Source organism: Mustelus asterias, chromosome 8, assembly GCF_964213995.1.
Source record: "Mustelus asterias chromosome 8, sMusAst1.hap1.1, whole genome shotgun sequence".
In the NCBI taxonomy this organism is placed as follows: Eukaryota; Metazoa; Chordata; class Chondrichthyes; order Carcharhiniformes; family Triakidae; genus Mustelus; species Mustelus asterias.
Genome location: NC_135808.1, coordinates 106,856,463 through 106,871,067, shown reverse-complemented (window position 1 = coordinate 106,871,067; position 14,605 = coordinate 106,856,463). Strand labels below are relative to the sequence as shown.

General features: G+C 43.8%; 1 protein-coding gene across 1 annotated transcript in view; it reads left to right on the top strand.

Annotated features, from left to right (window-relative positions):
* The window catches only part of b4galt2 (UDP-Gal:betaGlcNAc beta 1,4- galactosyltransferase, polypeptide 2), a 352,031-nt gene that overhangs the window by 177,274 nt on the left and 160,152 nt on the right, over positions 1–14,605 (top strand). The gene's annotated exons all lie outside the window — the stretch shown is intronic.

Sequence of the window (14,605 nt, the reverse complement as noted above, 5' to 3'; positions counted from 1 at the left end):
GCTATTTGTTTAACACGATTCCTCCTTATGGTTTCACAATTCTAGCCCTTATTGTGCTGTTGAGTATCAAAACACTGATCACAATCTTTGAATAAGTTCTAAATATTGAGTAAGTATTTGAGCTATCTTCTTTCTCCTTGATATTGTAGTCTCTCTGTATCAAAGATCAAAATTATGAGCAGTCTTCAGGTTTGATGCTTCATCTGTACTTAGTTGCAATTTGTAGGTCCCCTGCGTATTTGTCCTAACTCATTGCAGGAGGGAACTACTTTTGACCCAAATTACTCTGCTGATATTAACTCCAAAGAAGGCCAGTAAAAGATTCTCAAGAAAGGTGCTGGATTACCAGAAACTAAGATCAGTCCTAACTCTTTCACGTGATCTAAAACGGGTGGATGGAAAATGGTAGCAGGAAAAGTGCAAATTACTGTATATCAAAATATTGTAAAGGGAGATATGCGTACAGTTGGCAATGTCTCTCTTTACTCCCTCTTATGCCTTTATGTTTTATGGTTCTGAATTATTGGTGAAGGACAGCCTGGGAGCAGGCATCTTCTGTAAAATCCTGCTGGGTGATATTAAAATGTTGCTCTCGTGGGATCGTGGCAATATGAATCAGCACCTATAAATAGTCCCTCAGTGTCTTATTCATATTGACCATAAGTTACCTCAGGAGTTTTCTAACTCAGCCTTTAACTGACAGAGCAGAATGCTTGAAGTTACAGCAGCCAATTAGGAGAATTCTGCTACTGGGCTGCCTTTGACGTGGAGTTTAAAAGCAATATATTTCACTTGAGAAGAATTGAGACTGTGCTGTTTGATACCTTTGCAACATTCAGAATATACGGCAGTTCTTTTATGATAAAACAGACTTTTTCTTAGCAGGTAGACGATATTTGTAAAAGTGGCATAGCAGGAGTGCTTTACACTAAACGTAGTTCCTCACAGTATTGCTTTTCTTCAATTTTTATAAAGTTTTATTATTCGGAGCAGCATCTTGACATGCCTGTGAACATACCAATTGTTTGTGGGTGCCCTACACTTGGTTGGCAGTGGCTACTCCAGTGATTCCAATCCTGTTTAACTGCCTTGGACACACAATCTTTTGAGTTTTCAAAATATAGGCAACTCCCAGTCCCAAATAAGACATTTTCATGTATTAGTTATTGTTACAGAAGAGAGGAAGGATGGTTGCATTGGTTTGTTGTTCAGGAAGGTGTAGGAATCTGGTGGATTAGAACACATGTTCTGAGTTAAATTTTTATATTTTTAATATGCACAATTGATGAATTTGTTGTAAATTTCTAACCATCAATGTTATGATGTAAAGTTGGTGACCAGACTTGTGGGAACCAATGACTAGTAAGAAAAACCATTGATAAAACACATTATCAGTATTCAATATGGCCCAAAATGCTTCACAATTACTTTTGAGGTGTTGTCAGTGATGTTATGTAAGCAAGTACACAAGCCACATTATTCATTTCAAAGCCAAACAAAATGCAAATGAGGTGAAATAGATTTTGAAGAATTTGCCTTTGTGTTTTGAGAAAGCCCTGGTCATCTTTGGATGGTACCATGGGATCTGTAACATGCACCTTTAGTCCATGGTTCATTTGATTTGATTTGATTTATTATTGTCATATGTATTAGTATACAGTGAAAAGTATTGTTTCTTGCACGCTATACAGACAAAGCATACCGTTCATAGAGAAGGAAACAAGAGAGTTCAGAATGTAATGTTGCAGTCATAGCTAGGATGTAGAGAAAGATCAGCTTAATGCAAGGTAAATCCATTCAAAAGTCTGATGGCAGCAGGGCAGAAGCTGTTCTTGAGTCGGTTGATACGTGATCTCAGACGTTTGTATCTTTTTCCTGACGGAAGAAGGTGGAAGAGAGAATGTCTGGGTGCATTGAGGTCCTTAATTATGCTGGCTGCTTTGCCGAGGCAGCATGAAGTGTAGACAGAGCCAATGGATGGGAGGCTGGTTTGCGTGATGGATTGGGCTACATTCACGACCTTTTGTAATTTCTTGCAGTCTCGGGCAGAGCAGGAGCCATACAAAGCTGTGATACAACCAGAAAGAATGCTATCTATGGTGCATCTGTAAAAATTGCTGAGAGTCGATCAAATCAAATCAACGCAATAATCAAATTGCATGGAAAGAATTCTGCACTGTCAGAGGTGCTTTGTTTACCATTAAATGTTAAATCAAAGCATGGTCTTTCTGTTCAGTTGCACCCAAGGCATGTCATTGAAAAGCATGGTGTCTTCCCAATTCTAGCCAAACCTATCCGTCAACCAATATCATTTAAACAGATTGACTAGTTATTCATCACAGTGCTATTTGTGGGGCCATCCTTTATGCCTTAGCTCCTGTGTTTGCCTACATTGCATCAGTAATTGTACTTCAGAAGCACTTGATTGCCAGCAGAGTATTTTACTGAAGATATGAAAGGAATGACATAAATATAAGTCAGTTTGTTTAGCTGTTTTGTTTTCTATTGCGTGCTCGGACACTGTATAATGAAGAGGTTGTCGAAGGTGAATCCTTGATAGCTTAAAGGGAACAGAGAAAGATGGCCGTGCACAGAATAGAATGTCACTATTAGGGACCTGGGGCCACGCCCGGGTGGAAAATGGATTTGGCAGGATGATCTAGTGCAGGAAGTACACACTATAAATAGTGTTTTGGACCAGAGAAAAGTTTTTTAAATTCATTCCTTGGATATGGGCGCCATGGGCATTTATTGCTCATCCACAGTTGTCCTGGGTTTGATGCAATCTCTTCATTTGCTCCCCCACTCTCTTGGGCAGAAAAAGGTGACATGTTATCTTCCCGAAAGAACTTTAGTGAGTCAGTTTTGAAATAATCATGCAGTTTATATAGAACCCATTTATATGGAATCCCAGCAGTGCAGAAGGAGGCTATTCGGCCCATTGAGTCTGCACCCACCACAATCCCACCCAGACCCTATTCCTGTAATCCCCTCATATTTACCCTGCTAATCCCCCTGACACTCGGGTCAATTTAGCATGGCCAATCAACTTAACCCGCACATATTTGGACTGTGAGAGGAAACCGGAGCACCCAGAGGAAACCCATGCAGACACAGGGAGAATGTAGAAACTCCACACAGACAGTGACCCAGGGCCGGAATTGAATCCAGGTCCCTGGTGCTGTGAGGCAGCAGTGCTAACCACTTTTTTTTTATTGCCGAACTTTTAAACTGAGTTCAAATTCTCACCATTCCAGTGAGAATTAAACTCTCATTCCCTGAATTAGTCTTGGCCTCCGGATTATTAATCCATGCCCACTACACTATTGTATGGAACCTCAGACCAATCTTTCAGTGAATTAACTTGCCACCTAAAACAATTGTATCAAGAACTGACTTCCAATTTATTCCTTTGACGTTTGTCCTGCTAATTAATCACTCGCTGGTGGCACAGGAGATTATATGTATCGACATAATGTGGTGGGAAATGATTTCCTAACTCCAGATTGAGATTGCTGTCAATTTCATTAGTCCATCCCAAAGTGGCATGAATCAGGAATTACGTTTTCCCTGCCTCACTGTGATATTAAAGAATATATTTTCTCCCCTTCCCCCTCTTTAGGTTTCCATGCCACATGGATCATAACCTGACTGAGAGGGTGGGCAGATATTCTACTCCCAGCCCTTTGACAATGCTGATCTGTTAACTGCCAGCTAGGAGATGCACAAGAGGGTCTGGGGTGACTCGTCCACTACTTGGTGCCTTCCGTAAAGGCACGGCTGAGATTAAGAATTTGCCATGCGGGGAATGGCAAGGCACAATTTTCATCCTCTGTCACAGTGAGTTGAAGTTCTAAATGCCCTGTCCCAGTGAGCTACCTGTTGATGGAGATAGTTGTAGCTGGGCAGTGGGGTTCCCAGAAATTGTCCTTGGATTCCTGCTGCTCATAATATGTATTAGCCTCAGTGGACACATTGTAAGTAGAGTCTCTGTTTGCCAAATACACCAGGTTGTTTGTGAAAGCATTATGTTAAGAGAACAGGTACATCATTCAAAGAGATTTAGAATCTTGAAGGGCAAGCTCATGCCTGCCAAGATGGAGAAATGAAAGGCTGAAAATAAAAGGTATAAAAAATTTGCGTGTGCACCTTGATGAAATATTAAAAGTGGCATCACATTGTATGACAATGATGGCCAAAGCAAAGAAAAGTTAAAATAAACAATGTATAATGGTGGAAATAGAGACCATCGATGATTTCAATTGGAAATCGGACAGGCTTTTTGAGGGAAATAAACTTGCAAAGCGAGCTGGATTGAGAGGGGAATGGAACTGACTGGCTTTCTCTACGGAGAACCAGCATGAACTCGAAGGTTTGATTGGCCTCCTTCTGTGCTGGAATTACTCCAAGGCTCTGTTTACATTCTATGAAGCATTGTATGGCGCTATGCGTTATGCCAGTTTTGAGCACCACGTTGCTCTAGTAAGTGGAACTGAAACGTTTCTCTCAGGGGGGAGTAGTGAGGTTTCAGCAAGCTTGAAGGTCTTCTGATGAGCACCCAAGGACAGTATTTGCAACATTTCTGCTTTTCAATAAGTGGAGGTGCAAATTCCCAGGGACAACTGTCGTTGGGAAATACAGCAAAGATAGAATAAATTAAAGTTTTAACCCTTTTGGAGAGCATTAAATAAGAAATTGCTCCATGTATAATTAAGTTCTTGTGCATTCATGTCTGAACGTCGGGTGAGGGCATTTTATAAACATGAGTATTTCAAATATGTATAGGTTCATTTATAACTCAAATTCAAATTCTGTCTTTAAATGAATTAATTGCTTTGCAATATTGCTCATAATTATATTGGGAGTGTTCAGAATGTATTTTTAGAATAATTTAGGCCAGATTCTTAAAACAACCCATTCTAGAAGCAGCCAGGGAAAAGGCAAATTTAAAGCAAAAGGATTAATTAATGATCTCATATAAAAGATCCTGTTGGTAAGAGTGACCATAATATTCAGTTTGCTGATGAGAAATTTTGTTCTGAAACTAGTGCCTTAATCTTAACTAAAGACAGGGTGTGAACATGGAGTTGACTTAAGTGGAATGGGAAAATAGGTTAAAAGGTAAATCGGTAGAGGAGCAGTGGCAAGCATGTAAGGAGATATTTCATAGCTCTCAACAAAGATATATTCAATTGAGAAAGCAAAACTCCATAAGAAGGATGCACCATCTGTGACTAACTAAATAGATTAAGGATGGCATTAAATTGAAAGAAGAGATGTACAATTTTACAAAGACTAGTGGTAACCTAGAAAATTTTAGAAACCAGGAAAGCATTGCTAAAAAGATGAAGGGGGAAAAATTGTGGTATTAGAGGGAACTAGCAAGAAATATAAAAATAGTCATAGAGTCAGAGGTTAACAGCATGGAAACAGGCCCTTCGGCCCAACTTGTCCATGCCGCCCTTATTTTTAAACCCTTAAGCTAATCCCAACTGCCCGCATTTGGCCCATATCCCGCTATACACATCTTACCCATGTAACTATCTAAATGCTTTTTAACCGTCTTTATTACTACCTCTGGCAGCTTGTTCCAGACATGCACCACCCTCTGTGTGAAGAAATTGCCCCTCCAGACACTTTTGTATCTCTCCCCTCTCACCTTAAACCCATGCCCTCTAGTTTTAGACTCCCCTATCTTTGAGAAAAGAAAATGACTATCTAGCTGATCTGTGCCCCTCATAATTTTATAGACCTCTATAAGATCACCCCTCAGCCTCCTATGCTCCAGAGAAAAAAGTCCCAGTCTATCCAGCCTCTCCTTATAACTCAAACCATCAAGTCCCGGTAGCATCCTAGTAAATCTTTTCTGCACTCTTTCTAGTTTAATAATATCCTTTCTATAATAGGGTGACCAGAACTGCATACAGTATTCCAAGTGTGGCCTTACCAATGTCTTGTACAACTTCAACAAGATCCCCAGCTCCTGTATTCAATGTTCTGACCGATGAAACCAAGCATGCGAATACCTTCTTCCCCACTCTATCCACCTGTGTCTCCACTTTCAGGCAGTTATGAATATGTACCTCTAGATCTCTTTGTTCTGTAACTCTCCCCAACGCCCTACCATTAACTGAGTAAGTCCTGCCCTGGTTCAATCTACCAAAATGCATCACCTCACATTTGTCTAAATTAAACTCCATCTGCCATTCGTCAGCCCACTGGCCCAATTGATCAAGATCCCGTTGCAATTGGAGATAATTTTCTTCACTGTCCACTATGCCACCAATCTTAGTGTCATCTGCAAACTTACTAACCATTATTGTCATTATTGTTCCACAAGTATAAAAAGGAAGAGTATCTAAAATAAATGTTGGTCCGTTAGCGGGTGAGACTGGGGAATTAATAATGGGAAACAAGGAAATGGCAGATCCAAAAGGGAACAAGAAACTTAAAATTATCACAATCACAATAGAAAAATTACAAGGAGAATTAATGTGATTAAAAGATGACAAGTCCCCTGGACCTGGTGATCTGTGTCCTTGGGCCTTAAAGGAAGTGACTGCAGGGTTGGTGATTGAATTAAGTGAAGTAAAAGTAAAGTTTATTTATTAGTCAGAAGTGGGCTTACATTAACACTGCAAAGAAGTTACTGTGAAAATCTCCTAGTTGCCACACTCCGGCGCCTGTTCGGGTATACTGAGGGACAATTTAGCATGGCCAATTCACCTAACCTGTACATCTGTGGACTGTGGGAACACCCAAAGGAAACCCATGCAGACATGGGGAAAACTTGCAAACTCCACACAGACAGTGACCCAAGCCGGGAATCGAACCCAGGTCCCTGGCGCTGTGAGGCAACAGTGCTAATCACTGTGCCACCGTGCCCTGGTTGGTCGTAATTGGTTGTAATCTTCCAAAATTCCCTAGATTCTGGAAAGGTTTTCCAGTAGATTAGAAAACAACAAATGCAACACTGCTATTCAAGAAAAGAGGGAGACAAAATGCAGGATATTATAGGCCAGTTAGTCAAACATTTGTAATTGGGAAAATGCTTGAATACATTATTCAGGAGGTAGCAGTGATACGACATTTAGAAAATCATAATACAATCAGGCAGCATCAAAAGGGCTTTGTGAAAGGTAATTTGTCTTTGGCAAATTTATTAGGATCTTTTGAGGATGTAATGAGCAGGATGGATAAAGGGGAATAAGTAGATGTTGTGTATATGCATTTCTAAAAGAGATCCAATAAAGTGCTGCACTAAATGTGCAGGATTTAAGAGCCCTGGTGTTGGACGTGATGTATTCACATGTATAGAGGCTAACAAACAGGAGATAGAATCAGGATAAATGGTCATTTTTAACTTGGCAAACTATACCTAATAGAGTGTCGGAGTGATCAGTGCTCAGACCTCAACTATTTGCAATCTATATTAATGACTTGAATAAAGGGTCTGACTGGATTGTAGACAGATTTGATGATAATACAAAGATTAGTATGAAAGCGAGTTACGAAGTGGGTACAAAGAGTCTATAAAGGGATATCATAGAATCCCTACAGCATAGAAGGAGGCCATTTGGCCCATTGAGTCTGCACCAACAACAGCCCCACCCTATTCCCATAACCCCACATATTTACCCAGCTAATCCTCCTGACACTAAGAGGCAATTTAGCATGGCCAATCAACTTAACCCGCACATCTTTTGGACTGTGGGAGGAAACCAGAGCACCCAGAGGAAATCCACGCAGACATGGGGAGAACGTGCAAACTCCACACAGACAGTGACCCCAAGCTGGGAATTGAACCCGGGTCCCTGACGCTGTGAGGCAGCAGTGCTAACCATTGTGCCACCATGCCGCCCCATAGGTAGGTTAAGTGTATGGGCAAATATTTGACAGGAGTATAATGGGCGGCACGGTAGCACAGTGGTTAGCACTGCTGCTTCACAGCTCCATGGACCTGGGTTCGATTCCCGGCTTGGGTCACTGTCTGTGCGGAGTTTGCACATTCACCTCGTGGCTGCGTGGGTTTCCGCCGGGTGCTCCGGTTTCCTCCCACAGTCCAAAGATGTGCGGGTTAGGTTGATTGGCCATGCTAAAATTGCCCCTTAGTGGCCTGAGATGCATAGGTTAGAGGGATTAGCTGGTAAATATGTAGGGGTATGGGGTTAGGGCCTGGGTGGGATTGTGGTCGATGCAGACTCGATGGGCCAAATGGCCTCTTTCTGCACTGTAGGGTTTCTATGATAATGTGGGAAAATGTGAGATTGTCCACTTTGGCAGGAAAAATAGAAAAGGAGAATATTATTAAAATGGAGAGGGACTGTAGAATGCTGCAGTGCAGAAGGATCTGGCTGTTCTTGAATGTGAATCACAAAAAGGTAGCATGCAGGTACAGAAAGTAATTGGGAAGGCAAATGAAATGTGGCCCTTTAATGCAAGGGGGATAGAGTCTAAAAGGAAGGAAACTTTGCTACAGATGTGTAGGACATTGGTGAAACCGCACCTGGAATTCTGTGTACAGTTTTGCTCACTTTACTTCAGAAGGGATATACTTGCATTGGAAGTAGTTGAGAGAAGATTCACTAGTCTGATTTGTGAGATGGAGGGGTTGGCTTACATAGAACATAGAACAGTACAGCACAGTACAGGCCCTTCGGCCCATGATGTTGTGCCGAACCTTTTCCGAAACCAAGATCAAGCTATCCCACTCCCTATCCTTCTGGTGTGCTCCATGTGCCTATCCAATAACCGCTTGAAAGTTCCTAAAGTGTCCGACTCCACTATCACAGCAGGCAGTCCATTCCACACCCCAACCACTCTCTGAGTAAAGAACCTACCTCGTACATCCCTCCTATATCTTCCACCACGAACCTTATAGTTATGCCCCCTAGTAACAGCTACATCCATCCGAGGAAATAGTCTCTGAATGTCCACTCTATCAATCCCCCTCATCCTCTTATAAACCTCTATTAAGTCGCCTCTCAACCTCCTCCGCTCTAAAGAGAAAAGCCCTAGCTCCCTCAACCTTTCCTCATAAGACCTACCCTCCAAACCAGGCAGCATCCTCGTAAATCTCCTTTGCATTCTTTCCAGCGCTTCCACATCCTTCTTATAGTGAGGTGACCAGAACTGCACACAATATTCCAAATGTGGTCTCACCAAGGTCCTGTACAGTTGCAGCATAACCCCACGGCTCTTAAACTCAAACCCCCTATTAATAAACGCTAACACACTATAGTCCTTCTTCATGGCTCTATCCACTTGAGTGGCAACCTTCAGAGATCTGTGGATATGAGCCCCAAGATCTCTCTGTTCCTCCACATTCCTCAGAACCCTACCTTTGACCTTCTGAGGATAGTTGAGCAGGTTAGGGCTATACGCATTGGAGTTTATAAGTATTATTTTATTGAAACATACAAGATTCTGAGGAGCCTTGAGAGGATAGATGCTGAGAGGATGTTTCCTCTCATGGGGGAATCTAGAACTGGGGGGCACAGTTTAAAAATATGGGGTCTCCCTTTTAAATCAGAGATGAGGAATTTCTTCTCTCAGAGGGTCATTGGTCTTTGGAATTTGCTTTTACAGAGAGCAGTGAAGATTGGGTCATTGAATATATTCAAGGCTGAATTAGGCAGACTTTGGAACAAAAGATTTAAGAGTAATGGGGACATTCTACCATCAGATCAACCATGACCTTATGGAATGGTGGAGAAGGCTTGATGGGCTGAATAGCCTACTCCTGCTCCCATTTCTTATGATCTTAATAATTTCAAAATACGGAGTCAAACCCTTGGCTTATTAAAGGTTAAATAAACAAATGCCATGATCAGCAATGATAAGCTTAGAGGCTTTATTTGGCACAATCTCAGGTCTGCTACAGAACTGTAAATATTCTGCTATTGTGTATTGCCGAACCTATGTTGTATATCATTTGTATTGAATTATTGTGTGAGTGGAGTGAGCTTCCAAAAGAACTGCAGAAAAACTCACATTGCAACTTGTTGCACTCAGTTTTCTCTGTTTCTTACTCCTTTTTTCAAGCCCACCTTATGATGGTCTCACTTTCGATCTCAAGCTCAGGGAAAGACCATTACTTCATCTTCTCCCCAACCTTCACTTTTCAATTTACATTGGTGTTTCATTCCAGTAATACCCACAGTAGATATTACCCACAGTAATATCGACAGCACAATCTCTGGACATAACAGTAACTACCATATCCAATTGTGCAGAAAGTAATAAACGTATAGATCTATCCATGAGAGGATTAGAACTATCCAGGGCTATTTTATAAATCAATGGTTCCAGCCTTACAGATTTGTTAACATTCTGTTACATGTGCAGGTCTTTAATCTTGTGTGTTTAACTATAGAACAAATATAAGATGGAATAGAATATAGTGTAAATTATTCTTTTTCTGTAACATTGACGGCGCGTTGGCACATTTGTTAGCACTGCTGCCTCACAGCGCCAGGGACCCCAGTTCAATTCCCGGCTTGGGTAACTGTCTGTGCAGAGTCTGCACGTTCTCCCCGTGTCTGCGTGGATTTCCTTCTTGTCCTCCGGTTTCCTCCCGCAGTCCGAAAGACTTGCTGGTGAGGTGCATTGGCCATGCTAAATTCTCCTTCAGGTTTACCCGCACAGGCGCCAGAGTGTGGCAACTAGGAGTTTTTTTTACAATAACTTCATTGCAGTGTTAATGTAAGCCTACTTGTCATAGAATCATAGAATCCCTACAGTTCAGAAGGAGACCATTTGGCCCATTGAGTCTGCACCGACTCTCCGACAGAGCATTTTACTCAGGCCTATCCCCATAACCCCATGCATTTACCCCACCAATCACTCTAACCCACACATCTTGGTCACTAAGGGGCAATTTACCATGGCCAATCCACTGAGCCTGGGTGATACTAATAAACTTAAAACTTAAACTTTCCTATTTCTCAATCTCAACTGCTAACAAGGGCCACATGTAGAGAATTTGTTGTCTTTGTCAAGCTTTCTTAAAGGTCACATGTGACAAGAAGAGTTTTTTTTCTGTTGAGTTTCAATTAATTATTTTGGTTCAATTGAGCAATTATGTCAATATATTTTCTAACAATTATGAGAGGTAACTTTTAACAAATACTGGTGATGGGATATTATTTCCCTCTGGGAGTGAGCGGTGAAAGATTGAATCAGTATACATTATGGTTTCATTTGTCTCTGTTTTATGCTTGCTGCTATTGTTTCTCTCATAATGGCTTGATTGAGTTTACATTGTTTCTGCAGCTGAATCACAGATTAGGTTGTATTTACGGGAGATCTGTACCTGCATGCAATTAAGCTTCTTTCTTATTTTTGTTGTGTTTTTGTCTCTCATCGAAAGGACAGCTGTAATTTCTATTTCACTTTATTCATTTTAATTCAGTGGACAGGTTAACCCCCCCCCCCGCCCCGCACTGTTCTCGAGGCCACTATGCTGGCTGCTACAATGCAAACTTTGAAAATGTGTCATTGGTTGAGCTGCCATTGGATGGATGTTTATAAAGGCACAAGAGGGAGTGCCAGCAATTTGGCTGTTTTGTCCATCTGCAGTTATGGACGCATTGAATACTCTTGCTTGGCAAATAATTTTAACATTTCTCTCGTAATATTTGATTTGATTTTGATTTGATTTATTATTGTCACATGTATTAGCACACAGTGAAAAGTATTGTTTCTTACGCGCTATACAGACAAAACATATCTTCATAGAGCAGGAAAGGAGAGAGTGCAGAATGTAATGTTACAGTCATAGCTAGGGTGTAGAGAAAGATGAACCTAATGCAAGATAGGTCCATTCAAAAGTCTGACAGCAGCAGGGAAGAAGCTGTTCTTGAATCGGTTGGTACGTGATCTCAGACTTTTGTATCTTTTTCCTGACAGAAGAAGGTGGAAGAGAGAATGTCCGGGGTGCGTGGGGTCCTTAATTATGCTGGCTGCTTTGCCGAGGCAGTGGGAAGTGTGGACAGAGTCAATGGATGGGAGGCTGGTTTGCGTGATGAGTTGGGTTACATTCACGATCTTTTGTAGTTCCTTGCGGTCTTGGGCAGAGCAGGAGCCATACCAAGCTGTGATACATCCAGAAAGAATGCTTAATAGTCACTATTAGTATTCTAATTAGTGAGCTTTGTAAACGTACGGAATAAAAATTTGGCATCCCATTGGCTTCCGTGTTCTCCCAAAATCATGACCAGCGAAAGCCAGGAGGGTGAGAATATCATAACAGAGCAGTTGTTTCAATTCAGAAATCTTGGACGGAATTTTACAACCTCATTGTGAGGTTTTGTGGCGGGAAAAAGTCGTAAAATTGGGCGTGATGTGATTAGTGGGAATGGTGCCCGTTTTCGCACCCGTTCCCATTTTACCAGGAAAAAAAGATCGATACGACCGGGACCCCACCCAAAACGGGCGAAACGTCAAATTGCAGGGGGGGGGCGTGGGGGGGGGGGGGGGAGCGGGTTGTTTCGTGCCGGCCATATTGCATTTCGGGTCGAGGGGAGTGCAAGGGTGTGGGAGGCTGCTGTTGTTCATGGGGTCTGATTTCGACCTCTCAGGACGGATCTGGCTCAGAGCGCTGACTTCAGGCCTTACTGCTGACTCTGGGTCCTAGTGCAGGCAGCAACAAGCACTGTTGCAGGTGGGGATGGGCTGGAAACTCTGAAGCGGCAGTGCTGCAGCCTCAGGACTTGTCAAACAGCACTGTGTGTGGCCACTACTGCATGGGTTCTGGGTGTGTGTTTGTGAGTGGGGGGGAGGAGTAGGGGGGGCGGTGTTGCCATTCTGGGGTCTGTGGGGGGGAATGGGGAGTGTGTTGCTGGGGGGCTGTGGGGGGGGGTGGGAGCGGTATGGGGAGTGTGTGTTGCTGGGGAGCTATGGAGAGTGTGTGTTGCAGGGGGTCTGTGGGGTGGGTATGGGGAGTCTCTGTTGCTGAGGGTCTGTGGGGGGGGGGGTTATGGGGAGTGTGTGTTGTTGGGGGTCTGTGGTGGGGTATGGGGATTGTGTGGTGCTGGGGGTCTGTGGGGGGGGGTTATGGGGAGTGTGTGTTGTTGGGGTCTGTGGGGGGGTATGGGGATTGTGTGGTGCTGAGGGTCTGTGGGGGGGGGTTATGGGGAGTGTGTGTTGGGGGTCTGTGGGGGGGTGGGGTTATGGGGATTGTGTGGTGCTGGGGGTCTGTGGGGGGGGGGTTATGGGGAGTGTGTGTTGCTGGGGATCTGTGGGGGGATATGGGAAGTGTGTGTTGCTGGGGATCTGTGGGGGGATATGGGAAGTGTGTGTTGCTGGGGATCTATGTTGCAGCTGCATAAGGTGCTGGTGAGGCCACACCTGGAGTACTGTGTACAGTTTTGGTCTCCTTACTTGAGAAAGGATATACTGGCATTGGAAGGGGTGCAGAAGAGATTCACTGGGTTGATTCCAGAGTTGAGAGGGTTGGCTTATGAGGAGAGTCTGAGTAGACTGGGGCTATACTCATTGGAATTCAGAAGAATGAGGGGAGAACATATAGAAACATATAAGATTATGAAGGGAATAGATAAAATAGAAGCAGGGAAGTTGTTTCCACTGGCGGGTGAAACTCGAACTAGGAGGCATAGCCTCAAAATAAGGGGAAGCAGATTTAGGACTGAGTTGAGGAGGAACTTCTTCACACAAAGGGCTGTGAATCTGGAATTCCCTGCCCAGTGAAGCAGTTGGGGCTACCTCATTGAATGTTTTTAAGGCAAGGATAGATACATTTTTGAACAGTAAAGGAATTAAGGGTTATGGTGAGCGGGCGGGTAAGTGGAGCTGAGTCCACAAAAAGGTCAGCCATGATCTTATTGAATGGTGGAGCAGGCTCGAGGGGCCAGATGGCCTACTCGTGCTCCTAGTTCTTATGTTCTTATGTTCTATGGGGGGGGTGTGGGGAGTGTGTGTTGCTGGGGGACTATGGGGGTGGGTATGGGGAGTGTTTGTTGCTAGGGGTCTGTGGAGGGGTATGAGGAGTGTTGCTGGGTATCTGTGGTGGGGTATGGGGAGTGTGTAATGCTGCGGCTCTGTGAGGGGTATGGGGAGTGTGTGTTGCTGAGGGTCTCTGGGGGGGCATGGGGAGTGTGTGATGCTGGGAGTCTGTGGGGGTAATGGGAAATGTGTGTTGCTGGGGGTCTGTGGGGGGGGTATGGTGAGTGTGTGTTGCTGGGGGGAGGGTATGGGTGTGTGTGTTGCTGGGGGTCTGTGGGGTGGGGATGGGGAGTGTGGCTGGGGGGTCTGTGGGAGGGTATGGGGAATGTGTGTTGCTGGGAGTCTGTGGGGGGTGTATGGGGGGTGTGTGTTGCTGAGGGTTTGTGGGGGAAGCATGGGGAGTGTGTGTTGCTGGGGGTCTGTGGTGGGGATTGGGGAATGTGTGTTGCTGGGGGTCTGTGGGGAGTATGGGAGTGTGTGTAGCTGGGGGTGTGTGGGTGGTATGGGGGAGTGTGTGTTGCTGGGGGTCTGTGGTGGGGATTGGGGAGTGTGTGTTGCTGGGGGTGTGTCAGTGGTATGGGGAGTGTGTGTTGCTGGGGGTCTGTGGGGGGTATGGGGAGTGTATGTTGCTGGTGGTGTG